Below are 14102 nucleotides of genomic sequence, written 5' to 3'. Positions count from 1 at the left end.
AAATTTTTGGCATTTTCATTTGAATTTTGGAGGGAAATTCCAAATTCAAAAATTATGCATTGCTTTTACATTTTTCCACTAGCACTTGGTCTTAAACAGGTTTTGCAAGTGAATTAGCTCAAAAATCGTGCACTGTAGCATCCATTTCATGCACATAAGGTGAATTTGAAAAATTGCCATAACACCTTTATTTCACTTAATACACTTGCATTTGGCTAATTGTGATTAAGAGTTTCATTAGCACACCATATATAAACATAATCATAACAAAAAACATGGTTAACACATCAAAATCTCAGATCTAGATCCATTTTGCAAAATCTCTTCAAACTTTTTCTCTCACTTTTCATCCAAAATTCTTCAAAAACCTTGCCTTGTTCTTGATCAATCATTGATCCACAAGCATAATTGGACCTTTTGGAAGCAAGAATCCATCATTTTCGAGCATTTTTTGGAACTGTTGAAGCATATGCTCACCAATGGCAGTTGAAGATTCAAGTCAAATCGTGCATGCTTAACCTCTAAATCTTCATCCATTCATTCATCCAAGAGCTAAGAAGCATCTGTTTGGACTTCTCAAAGCTTGAATCAGCTTGTTTCACTTCTGCACTTCCATTAAGGTCAGATTTCGAATGTCACAATTCTTGAAATGTTTATGTGCTTCTGGTAGATCTTTCAACGTGGAGTACATTGAGCTTTGTAGCATCGGATTTCATTAAGAAATGACCTAGTTATGTTGATTCTAAGTTTGACATATGAATGTTATCTTGCTCGATCCATTCATGATAATGAGAATTAGCAAAATCTAAGACTGGCATGATGTTGTATGTTGAAAGACGAGTGTAATGATGTGCTGGATTTGGATTTCTGTGCAAAAATGTTCTTGAGTGCATGAACGCGTATGAACATGAAGAACACCTAGGGTTTCTATTTCCAGAATTGGTTTAATCCGTTTGAGCGCATGTTTGCATGTTATTTCATGTTTAAGGCCATGCATTGGTCCACGCTGGAGACTACCTGGCGTTTTGATTGGATGTTGTTTATTTGCGCTGCCAGATAGACTTAGTGAAACGGTGCATTTCACTAGGAAACGCGCCAAGTTTAAATCCTCACTCACTTCGATTCCCAGTGTATGAGTTTTTCCAATATGCCTTTGCATTTTTTTGTTCCTTATTCCTTCCATATTCATGCCATGCTTCCATGTGATTTTTACTTTTCCAATCATTCAAAAAATCATAACTCATTGATGGATGATCCAATTGACCTGGGAACTTTTGCACCTTGTTCCTCATGATGTCTAGTATTTTATGAGATTTTTTCCAGAAATTGTGCATGGATGGAATTTGTTTTGGCTTAGGGATTGTTCATGTGTATGCTATCTTGCACCTACCTTGCCATATGCTTCATGAAATGATGAGTTTTGATCCAATGCTCTTGAAACTTTGCATGCTTAAACTAGACATCCTAATTGACATTTTGGTATAGAGTTTGCATTTTTCTCATTTCTGGTTGTTGAGATATGACTTGTTTAATGTAGGTGTGACAATGTGTGTCACACCATTGCTTGCTCAACTTGTGGATTTTCTTTACCATGCCAAATAAATGTCAATTGATGAGATTGTTCGCATGTTGCTTCTTCTAGATGTTAGGATTGATCATGAATTTTTGTAGAATTTTTGGATGCATTTCTGATTTGTTTGAGATTTTCTTTGCGGATTCGTCATGTTTGGACTTTTGGATAGTCATGAACTTCAATGATTTGTGAAATGCTTGATGTTTATCATATGAACTTGAAATTTTGTACTTTGATTCTAGACACTCTGAAATTTATTGTGGCTTTGGTTTGAGACATTTATCATGTTTGGATTCTGTTTTAGGCTTGTGTGAAGTTGATGTAGCATTTTGTGCCCTAATTGAGCTTGTTTGTGCTTGCCTTGCCTTATGGAATTTAATTGCCATGCTTAAACTTTCCCAAATGCCTTGAATTTTGGTGTGATGATCATGTGATGTGTTCTGTTTAGCCATGATTTTTCTTGAGATTTATTGAATCAGTTTTGACTTGATGTGGATTGGTTCATTCTGTTTGCTTCTATGAGCTTTCAACTTGCATGCTTTGCCTTATGTGCTTTATGAAATGAACTTGGTTGATTCTATTGATATGAGACCACTTGGATATTGTTCCTAATTGATTAAGCTTGATTCATGCCAATTTTCATGTTCTGTTTTGGATTATTTCTCCCTCTTTGACCCTAGGCCTAGTCCTAGTGGTTGGTGCTTATGTTTGAGTTTTGTTTTCAGGATAAGAAGCATATGGCCTTGAGGAGATTGATTCACATTGCTTAAGTTGGATTATTTGTTTGATGTTGACTAATCTTGACTTGTTTTGTAGGTTGCTTTTAGCTCCTTTGAGTCAAGCTTGTGCTTTGCCTTTGTGCATTGATGCTTGTCTGTTTAATTGTGTACTATTGACTGTTGACCACTAGTCTGTCTGTTTGACTTTTGTTGAGTTGTGTACTGACTGAGTTAGATTGTTTTTAGGTACCTTAGTTGCTATAGTTCCTTTGTGAACTTGCTTTTGCTTTGCTTGATAGCTTAAGCATTGAGGTATAATTTCTCTGACTTCATGTAGTCTGGAAGACCTGTCCTGTTACTTGGGCAGGCACCTGTCTGAAGTCCTCCTTAAGAGGCAATGCTTGTGTTTGTTTATCTTTGTCCCCTGTACATATCAAAGACCTCCTAAGTGAAGAGGCATTGGCAGATACAAGAGATGTGTAGTCCATCTCCTGCTAATCAGTGAGTCATCCACTTTGCTCACACACTTTGTGTTGATGCATTGTGGATAATAGCCCAAGATCTTTGTTGTGTCAGTCATGTGGATAGAAGAGTTCCAACTTTCTGAACTCCCACACCTTCATTTGTCTGAAGCTCTCCCAGGCCAGGGATAAGAGCTGTGAGGCACACCCCTCACTTCCTATTTCATCTGCTTCACCCTAACTCTCAATGTTAGGGTTAAGAGCTAACATCACCCTGTTACAGTGGCTTGTTTCTCGAGGTTGACATGACCCCTTGACTAAAGCCTAACCTTGTGTGAGCCCACTTTGTTTGTATATAGTGTGTGCTATTTGTGTGAATTTTTGCTTTGCTTGTGCTGTTTAGGATAGCTTGCTCCCTGTGCAAGTTAGATAGCAACCTTAACTTAGGGATGATATGCATGATAACTTCTAGGCTCGAGTCGTAGTCTCCCTAGTAGTGTGTCTCCCTTTGTATCTGGTTAGGCTAGTCCTTTTTCCATGCGTAGGGGAACTACGTCGCCCTAATCCTCATACCAGATGAGGTACGTAGGCAGGAGATGAGCTGATCTCTCCGGGCGCCCTTTTGTTTTGTTTGTGTGAGTTGTTTCTCCTTTTCTAGTTGGAGTCCGATGTAAGTCCAGCGATTGGCATTCGGTTTCCAGTTTCTTTGTTGGAGTCTGACATAAGTCCAGCGATTGGCAGTCAGTTTCCTGTGTGTGTTTGTTGGTTCGGAGTCTGATGTAAGTCCAACGATTGGCATTCGATTTCCATGTTTGCCTGTTTTTGTGTGGAGTTTGACGTAAGCCCAGCGATTGGCAGTCGATTTCCTGTGTGGTTTTGTTTGGCGTGCGTTAGCCGAGCTACGAGTGCTCTGATTCTTCTTTAGTCCGAGAAGATACGTATGCATAGGATACGACATCCTAGCGAGCACGTTTCTCCTAGTCCCGAACTACGTCGACTCTGATGTCTATGCCTGATAGACTACGTAGGCCCAGGATGCGATATCCTGCCGAGTTAGTTTCGTTTGTTTTCCCGTGTCTCTTTCAGCCTTGTGTACAGTTTGTTTGTGAGCAGCGTCTTAGCAACCTTTATCCTTCCTTTTGTGCGTGGATCCCGTCGAGTACGACGGATGCGTAGGGGTGCTAATACCTTCCCTTCGCATAACCGACTCCCGATCCCATTCTCTTTGGTCGCGAGACCATGTCTTTTCCAGGTTTACTTCGAGCGTTTCCTTTCCCTCTTTTGGGATAAATAACGCACGGTGGCGGCTCTGTTGTCTTGTTTTCCCGCCGGTTTTTCACGTAATGCGACACACTCGCACTACTTTTATTTACTTTCCGCACTCGCACTACTTTTATTTACTTTCCGCACTCTCACTACTTTTATTTACTTTCCGCACTCGCACTACTTTTATTTATTTTCCGCACTCGCACTACTTTTATTTAAATTCCGCACTCGCACTACTTTTATTTAAATTAAAATGCACTTTTACTTTACCATGTTTAACTAAATCGATAAAGGTTAGAATGTAAGGATCGTAATTGAACCGATAATCCGTACAATTGTTCGTAGAAACACTTAAGGGCTATTTTAACTTTCAACTTAAGTTTTCCCGCACTTAATTTCCGTTGGGTAAGATCGAAAGCCGTCCAACGTCCTTTTAAACTTAGTTGTTCTTAACTATTTCAAAAACAGCGAAAGTGTTTTGTTTAGTTCATTAGGAGTTTTTAATTTAAGAAGAAAAGTGATTTTAAAACTATTTCCGAACGCGTTTATAAGTTTAGAGTCTGGTTCGTGAGAACCTCTTTTGGTTAAGAATTCCAGGTTAAAATACTTTTCAACTTAGTCAAGATACTATATTTCTTAAAAATAGGTTTACTACTCTAACGCAATACACGCCTTTTTATAAGTGACAATAAGAGGGATTGATTAGGGAGTACAACTCGGTTCTGAATACGCGAAAGTGACAATTCCTATTAAATTGGTTCTTTTCAAAGTAGGAAACACTGCCCATAAGTAGTTCTATTAGCAAGTACTTGGATTATTAATTGATTATGTGAATTACATTCGAGCCTGTCTTTATTAATTGAACTTAATTTAATACTTTACTTTTCATTGCACACTCTAAAAACCCCTATTTTGATTACCTTAGATAAACACCATAACAATAGATAACGATAGACCGACACTTGGCTTCTGTGGATTCTACAATCTTTTATATTACTCTGACGTGTTCGTATACTTGCGAAAAGTACGCATCAACACTTGTGGCATCTCTTCACATATTTGCAGCAGTCACACTCAATTGTCAGCTAAGTAGCCTGCTCTCAACCTCTTCTTAGCCATAGCATGTCCATTGGAATGGGTACCAAATGAACCTTCATGGACTTCAGTCATCAACAGGTATGCTTCGTGTCTATCCACGCATCTGAACAGAACCATGTCAAAATTCCTCTTGTAAAGCACATCACCATTAAGGTAGAAACTGCCAGATAATCTCCTCAAAGTCTTCTTATCTTTAACAGATGCCCCAGGCGGGTAAGTCTGACTCTGGAGAAAGCACTTGATATCATAATACCATGGCTTATCATCTTGCACTTCCTTAACTGCAAACACATGAGCTGGTCTATCCAAGCGCATCACCGTAATATTTGGAACTTCATTCTAATAATTGACATCAATCATTGAAGCAAGTGTAGCGAGAGCATCCGCCATCCGATTCTCATCTCGAGGAATATGATGGAAGTCAACTTTAGTAAAGAAAGTTGAAATCCTCCTCGCATAATCTCTGTATGGGATGAGGCCATGCTGATTCGTCTCTCATTCACCCTTAATCTAATTAACAACAAGGGTTGAATCGCCATAAACATCAAGATGTTTGATCCTAAGATCAATACATTCTTCCAAACCCATAATACAAGCCTCATACTCCGCCATATTATTCGTGCATTTGAAAGTTAGACTTGCTATAAAAGAAAAATGTGTGCCTTGAGGAGTAATAATCACTGCCCCAATACCATTTCCATACTGATTGACAGCACCATCGAACACCATACCCCATCGGAAACCAGGCTCTGGCCCTTCATCTAGCGTAGGCTCATCACAATCTTTCATCTTCAAATACAGAATCTCCTCATCAGGGAAGTCGCATTGCACATACTGGTAATCTTCAAGTGGTTGATGCGCCAAATGATCAGCCAAGAAACTACCTTTAATAGCTTTTTGAGCTCGATACTCAATATCATACTCAGACAACAACATCTGCCAACGGGAAATCCTCCCAGTTAAAGCAGGCTTCTCAAAGATATACATGATTGGGTCCATTTTGGATATCAACCAAGTTGTATGATTCAACATATACTGGCGTAAACGCTTAGCGGCCCAAGCCAAAGCACAACATGTCTTCTCAAGCATTGAGTATCGAGACTCACAGTCAGTGAACTTCTTACTCAAGTAGTATATTGCATATTCTTTCTTTCCTGATTCATCTTGCTGACCAAGGACACAACCCATGGAATCATTAAGCACGGTCAAGTACATAATCAATGGTCTCCCTTCAACAGGCGGAGACAGAATCGGAGGCTCAGACAAATACTCTTTCATACTGTCAAAGGCCTTTTGGCAATCTTCGGTCCAATCATGACGCTGATCTTTCCGGAGGAGCTTGAATATAGGCGCACATGTGGCAGTCATGTGGGATATGAATCTGGAAATGTAATTCAAGTGGCCAAGAAAACCTCGGACTTGCTTCTCAGTTTTGGGCGTAGGCATCTCTTGTATTGCTTTGACCTTGGCAGGATCAACTTCAATACCTCTCTCGCTGACAATAAAGCCCAATAACTTGCCGAAACGGACTCCAAATGTACACTTGTTCAGATTCAAGCGGAGTTTGTACTTCCTCAAACGCTGGAAAAGCTTCAACAAGTGCTCTACATGTTCAACTTCCGTTTTCGACTTTGCAATCATATCATCGACATACACCTCGATCTCTTTATGCATCATATCATGAAACAAGGTAGTCATAGCACGTTGATACGTGGCTCCGGCGTTCTTCAAACCGAAGGGCATCACTCGATAACAGAATGTTCCCCAAGGTGTGATGAATGTTGTCTTCTCCATATCCTCAGGTGCCATTTTAATCTGATTATAATCGGAAAATTCGTCCATAAATGTAAAAACATTGAATTTAGCCGTATTGTCTACCAACATATCAATGTGTGGTAGAGGAAAATCATCTTTCGGACTAGCTTTATTCAAGTCAGGGTAATCCACAAACTTTCGTACTTTTCCATCTTTCTTAGGCACGGGCACAATATTGGCCACCCATTGAGGATATGTGGAAGTCACCAGAAACCCTGCATTAATTTGCTTCTGAACTTCTTCTTTAATCTTCACTGCCATATCAGGAGGAGTTCTTCTGAGCTTTTGCTTCACAAGCACACACTCAAGCTTCAATGGCCAAAAATGTTGCACGATATCAGTATCCAGACCAGGCATGTCTTCATACGACCAGGCAAAGACTTCGACATATTCTCGTAGCAACTCAATTAACCCCTTCTTAACAGACTCTTCCAAGAGTGCCTCAATCTTCACTTCACGAATGCAGTCTTCAGACCCCAAGTTGATTGTTTCCAGATTCTCAAGATGTGGTTGAATGATCTTCTCCTCGTGCTCAAGCATACGGGTAATCTCATCAGGAATCTCTTCAACATCATCTTCTTCTGCCTCAAATACAGGGAACTCAAAGTTGGGAGATGGTGTTGGATCATTATGTTCAATGGGTTTGATTAACATGCATAATGATTTTGAGTATAAAAGAGATTTCAGAATTTAAATAACGCAAATCATTATGCAGATGGAAAATTGATTTTATTCTCTTTATTAGGGTTTTATGGTGATCACTAATTTCATGCAAAAAGCAAAAAGCAAAAATAAATTTGAGAAAACAAACATTTAACATGCGATTATTGAATGAATATCATTGTATTAATCAATTATGCCAATAATGTCTTCACTTCTCCTTTTGGCATGGGAGAAGGGATTTTAAATAAAATGAACACATCACGTTGACTTATGGATAACTGCTGGAACATCAACAACGACCCAATTATTGCAGATTCCTCCAGGTATGACAAGGTTGCCAAGGTCTTCCTCTTCATCTTCTTCAACGATGGCAGCAGCTTCCTGATCTTCAATGGTGTGGATGAAACCCCCACTCTGAAACAACCCAAGATCATTGGAAACACCAGAAGAATACCCCATACCAGCACAAGATTTATTATCTTCCAACTTGATCATTTTCCCCAAACCAGTAGTTGCACCATGCTCAATGGCCAACTTCGCATCATTATAGGAGACAAATGAAGAAAGTCCTTTCCTAGAAGGCTCAGCAATAGATAAGGCTTGGAACGGAGTCCCAACCTCATCTTCAACATTAATGTAGGAAAAGGAAGATAAATGGCTGACCAAGAGAGCCTTCTCTCCCCCTATCACCACCAACTTTTTGTTCTTAACGAACTTCAAATTTTGGTGTAGGATGGATGTCACGGCGCCTGCCTCGTGAATCCATGGTCTACCAAGCAAACAGCTGTATGACGGATGTATATCCATAACCTGAAAAGTGATCTGGAAATCACTAGGTCCAATCTTGATCGGGAGGTCTAATTCGCCGATCATAATTTTACACGATCCATCAAAAGCATTCACTACCACTCCACTTTGCCTAATGGGAGGCCCCTGATATGAAAGTTTGGAGAGAGTGGATTTTGGCAATACATTGAGTGATGACCCTGTGTCCACCAACACATTGGACAGGGCATCGTCTTTACAGTTCATAGATAAATGTAAAGCCAAATTGTGGTCTTTTCCCTCCTCGGGAAGATCATCATCATAGAAGCTCAAATTGTTGCAAGCGGTTATATTTGCATCAATGCTATCAAACTGCTCAATTGTGACATCGTGATCCACGTATGCCACGTCCAACACCCTTTGCAATGCTTCACGGTGTGGCTCTGAATTCATCAACAAAGATAAGACATATATCTTTGAGGGAGTTTGAAGCAACTGATCCACAACATTATATTCATTCCTCTTGATGAGCCTCGGCATCTCATCATCATCCTCTTTCAACATGCCAGACTGGCCAACCAAGATAGGAGTATTATTGGTTTTAACAACAACATGTTCAACACCCTTCACAATAGGAATATAATTATTTGAAGAAGAAGTCCCCACAGGACCAGCAGGACTAACAACATCTTTCTTCACAACGTCTTCATGGGATTTCGGCTGAGCCAAGAAAACACGACCACTACGGGTCACTCCACTAACGTCAGAAATGCTTACCACAGAAGTTGAGGGCAACGGCACCTCCTTCCTATCCTCCAGCATAACAACATTATATCGGTACGGGACCGCTTTATCTGATGCATACGGGACAGGGCCCGCTGGCTTGATCACAAGAGTTGGTATCGCTTTCTTCTCGTTGCCATCATACTTAATGACAACAGGATCCGGAATCTTGAATATGGGAGTAATAACATCAACTTCATCCTCATTACGATTCTGAAGTATCTCAATCATCCATTGATCTAGCATCTCTTGGATGTCCTTTCTCACTTGACGACATCCTCTTTCATTGATAGTGCACACCTGACACCCATCATGATCATGTTCATAATGACTGTGTTCACACAACAGTCTATGCATCTCTACTTAGGTCTTCCTTATGTCATTCACATAAAGGACTTTGTACTTGCCAGGGCACCCATGAACCATATTAACAGCTGCCTTTCCATGCTCAGGCAATGGGTTCTTCTTCACATTTGGGCCTACGTCCTCAAAGAACAGTATCCCACTCCTCACAAGGTCTTGCACCTTGGTCTTCAAAGGAAAACAATTCTCCACGTCATGTCCGGGCGCACCCGAATGATATACACAGTGAAGTTTGGGCTTGTACCACCACTGAGGATTGGCTGGCACAGCAGAAGGATCACGCGAAGTTATCAGCTTCCTATCGATTAAGGAAGGATAAAGTTCAACGTAGGTCATAGGAATCAGGTCAAAGGTTACCCTCTTCCTCTCATAGTTGCTGGTGCTGGTGTTGTTATTGTTGCGAGGCTAGTAAGCCTGTTGTTGTTGACGATGTTGTTGTTATGGTTGTTGTTGAACTTCTCTGAAAGCAAGTGCTATATGAGCCACCTGGTGTTAGTTAACAGCTGGTCGGACCTCTTTCCTCCTTACAGAGGGCCTTCTTTTAATATGGGAAGAAACAACATGAGTCTCCCCCTCCTTCTTTCTGGCAAATCCCCCATACTTCTTTGTCGAGGAACCATCATCACGAGACAAGCGTCCTTCATAGACCCCCTCTTCTAGCCTCATCCCTATATTCACCATTTTAGTGAAGTCTGAGGAAGCACTAGCAATCATGCGCTCGTAGTAGAAAGAGCTCAAAGTCTTCAAGAAGATCTTTGTCAGCTCCTTCTCCTCCAAGGGTGGCATTGTCTGAGCTGCCAGTTCTCGCCACCTCTGGGCGTATTCCTTGAAGGTCTCCTTGTCTTTTTGCGACATCTCCCTCAACTGATCCCGGTCTGGAGCCATGTCCATATTATATTTATATTGCTTCACGAAGGCCTCTCCAAGATCATTGAAAGTGCGGATGCTTGCACTCTCCAGTCCCATATACCAGCGGAGCGCAGGTGAATTAGCAGTTGATCATTGTCTGTTTGGGTTGACATCTTGCGAGCATACATTACAAGATGGCTGAGTGGACACGTGTTTCCCTTGTACTTCTCAAAGTCAGGCACTTTGAATTTAACTAGGATTTTAACGTTGGGCACCAAGCACAAATCAGCAGCACTCTTTCCAAAAAGGTCCTTACCCCTCAAAGTCTTTAGTTCCTTGTGCAGCTCAAGGAATTGATCTTTCATCTCATCCATTTTCTCATATACGTACGGGCCCTCAGATGGCTCAGAATGAGAAATGGTGTCTTCCACAAGAGGCAGGGTGTGCACAACGGGAGGTGGCACAGACAGGACCGGGCTAGATGCCGGTATAGAAGCAAGAGTGGGAGCGAAGCCCTCTGGCATGAAATTAGATGGCATTCCCCAAGGGAATCCAGCTGGCATATTAGGAGCAAAGTGGGCGGTGGCAGCAGGCACTGTTGAGGTAGTCACCTCAGAAATAACCGTCCTCGCGGGAGGAGTTGCAGGAGCTGGTGAAGCCTGACTTTGCGCAGCAAGGTTTGACTCCATCATGGCAGTCAGTCTAGCAATCTCTTCCTTCAGATCCCTGTTCTCTTGTTTGAGGTGCTCAATTATCTTCTGATGATTTGCTCGGGTGTTATACCGGTGCGTCAGCTTGTCTTCAAAATAAATGAAGAGAAAAGAGTTAGACCATTGATCAAGAGCTCGAAACAAAAACCTGCTTATGCATATGATGCATGCAATGCTTGTGCACATGATTTGTTTTTTATCAGAGGAACTTTATAGAGATATATCTGCAAATATTTTCAAAAATATTGAATTTTTTAAGACGCATATGGAATACTCATAGCAATAATATTTGGAAACTTTTTACACCAAAGAAGTAGTACAGTTTTGGTAACCAAATGCAATACAAGAGAAAAGGAGAATGAACATCCTATGGAGCCCTAGAAACAATCGTCCAAAGCCTTCGAGATCGGAAGATAAGTAGCACGAAGCCTCTTCACCTCTCTCTCATAAGCTTCTTCCATATCGGCCTTCTCCTTGGCGAGCTGATCATACTTCCTTTTCCAGAACCTGGATGAGTGAGGAAGGAGAGAAGTAACTACATCATCAGGCTCATCAATAATCTAATGCTCTAGAAACTCTATCATTGCATCCTTATCTTTGAGCTGCTGAAGAAGTTCCTCATGCTCACGAACCTATACACGCGACCGGTCTTCGTCTCTCAACTCCTCTACTCCTTGATTAGGGAGGGTTGAAGGCCCAACCATAACCATAGGGGTAGGTCTCGGATACTCGTACGACATGCGGTACTCAAAGGCTCTCTTCCTTACCCAAGAGGTGTAAGGTTCCAAAGCAACACAATTCTTCGGACCAAGCTCATTCCTCCCTTTCCTATGAACCTTGCGCCAGGCACGCACCATCCTATCCTTCAAGTTTTGGGGATCTTTACCCTCTTTAAAGAATAAGCCTTCCAACAAAATGCTGTTAGGTTTATCCTTTAAGGGGAACCCAAGTTGACGGCGAGCCAGAGCAGGGTTGTAGTTAATTCCACCACATGTACCAAGAAGAGGTACATTGGAGAACTCACCACAAGAGTCAATAATCTGAACGCCATCATAAACACGATTATACCAAGAGATATCATCATTAGTGAGAGACATAAGTCTCGTGGACCACCGTAGACATCCTTTGTTCTCCTTGAAGGCAAGCGTCTGAGGCAAGTGCGAAATAAACCACTTGTACAACAGAGGCAGACAACACACAATGGAACCACCATCCTTCACATTCCTCATATGCAAAGAGAAATAAGTGTCACCCAACAGAGTCAGAACGGGATTAAGAGAGGAGAAAATCCTAATAGCGTTCACATCCACGAAGTTGTCGATGTTGGGAAATAACACTAGCCCATAGATGAGGAGTACAAATATGGCTTCAAAAGCTTCCTTACTCATGGCCTTCCCAAACAAAGTAGCCTTGGCAATCAGAAAATCAGATGGGAGACCTTGAATTCCACCTTTGGTAGTCATATTGGCAACAATGTCAGATACATCCATATGAAGCATGTCAGCAATCTCTTGAGAAGACGGAATATTCTCCAAGCCACTGAACAGCAACTGGTCCAGGATAGGTATACCCACATGATAAGCATACTCCTCTAGTGTAGGCAAAAGATAGAAATCCGGAAAAGTGAAGCATCGATACCGAGGATCATAGAACTGTACCAACACACTCATCAAACCTTCATCCACCTTAGTAGAAAGAATAGACAGAAGCTTCCCATGGTGAGCTTTAAATTCCAAGGGTTCTAATACATAAGATGTTAAACTCCTTAACTCTTTCAAGTCGGGTTGTCTGAAACTGTACTTCTTCGTATTTCTTCTTTGCTTATCCATGTCTGAAAATTTGCAAATAGACCTCTTAAGTTCCTTGTAAAATCTTTATTGTTGATGACATGAATGAGAATGAATGCATGAATGCATGGATGCAACAAACACACTCAAGGGTCAAGCAAGTCACACCACACAAAGGTCATGGGATGGCTCAAGTCATCATCAATATCAATCATCCATTTTGGTAGATTATGGCTTACACCTTATCAACACCCAAGTTCCATTGATATTGAGGATATACGAGAACGGATCAACCGCGAATCAAGGGTTTATTGTAAGTCACGAGCATGGAGTCTTGGTTAAGAACCACCCAATAGGAGTGTACTATAGTTAAACCTGACAATCATGTTCTAAAAAGGTTCCCACATTCATCATCCCATCTTTCGGATATTATCGGATAAAACGACTACTCGTCCTCCAAAAATATTCTCAAGAGGGACTTTTATGAGTGTAGTATCGTGTAACAATCGCCTCAAGTCTTACACTTGAATGACCTTCGTACTACGTCCTAAAATAGGCCAAGATGGGCTAGGTATCTAAGGTCCTTGGTTTCTAGGGTTTATATTGGAAAGAGTAATGCCTAACCACGACTACTCGTGTGACATTATTGATCCCAATAAGACCTCCACCAAGTGAATGGGCTTGCAAGTTAACTTGTTAAGGAATAACTCCACACAAGTCAACAAGACTGCCATTCTCCTATCATAAGTGCACTCGAGTTCGGGTATAGAACTCATCTCACAAGAAACCACCAAGCATACAAGCAATTAATATATCAAGCAATTCATACGTTACAAACAATACATTCATCCCAAATTTGCACAAAAAATATGTCACAAATAAATATAAACACACAACACATACAAGCAAAAAGTAGGCTAAACCCACTAGGAAGTTTGAATGTCCCCAGCAGAGTCGCCATTTTTCTGTAGCGGGGTTTTCATTACCTTTAGGTTTATTGACTAAACCAAAAGTCAACATACAATTCGAGTCGCCACCGCACTTTTATTTGTCCAAAGGAAAGGCTAAAAAGAGAACAAAAACAAAGTAAGAAGTTTTTCAAATAAAAAACTAATGAAAATGTCAGAGATCTAGGTAAGGGGGTTGGTTATGAAATGGGAAGGTTTTACGCACCCAAAACATCCTCAGTACTCTAAGGGAACCCTTTTGCAAATATGTGTTGTAGGTTGGTATTTGTGAAAATATTTGTA

Source organism: Lathyrus oleraceus, chromosome 7 (assembly GCF_024323335.1).
Source record: "Lathyrus oleraceus cultivar Zhongwan6 chromosome 7, CAAS_Psat_ZW6_1.0, whole genome shotgun sequence".
NCBI lineage: Eukaryota > Viridiplantae > Streptophyta > Magnoliopsida > Fabales > Fabaceae > Lathyrus > Lathyrus oleraceus.
This window is presented reverse-complemented; position numbering follows the sequence as displayed.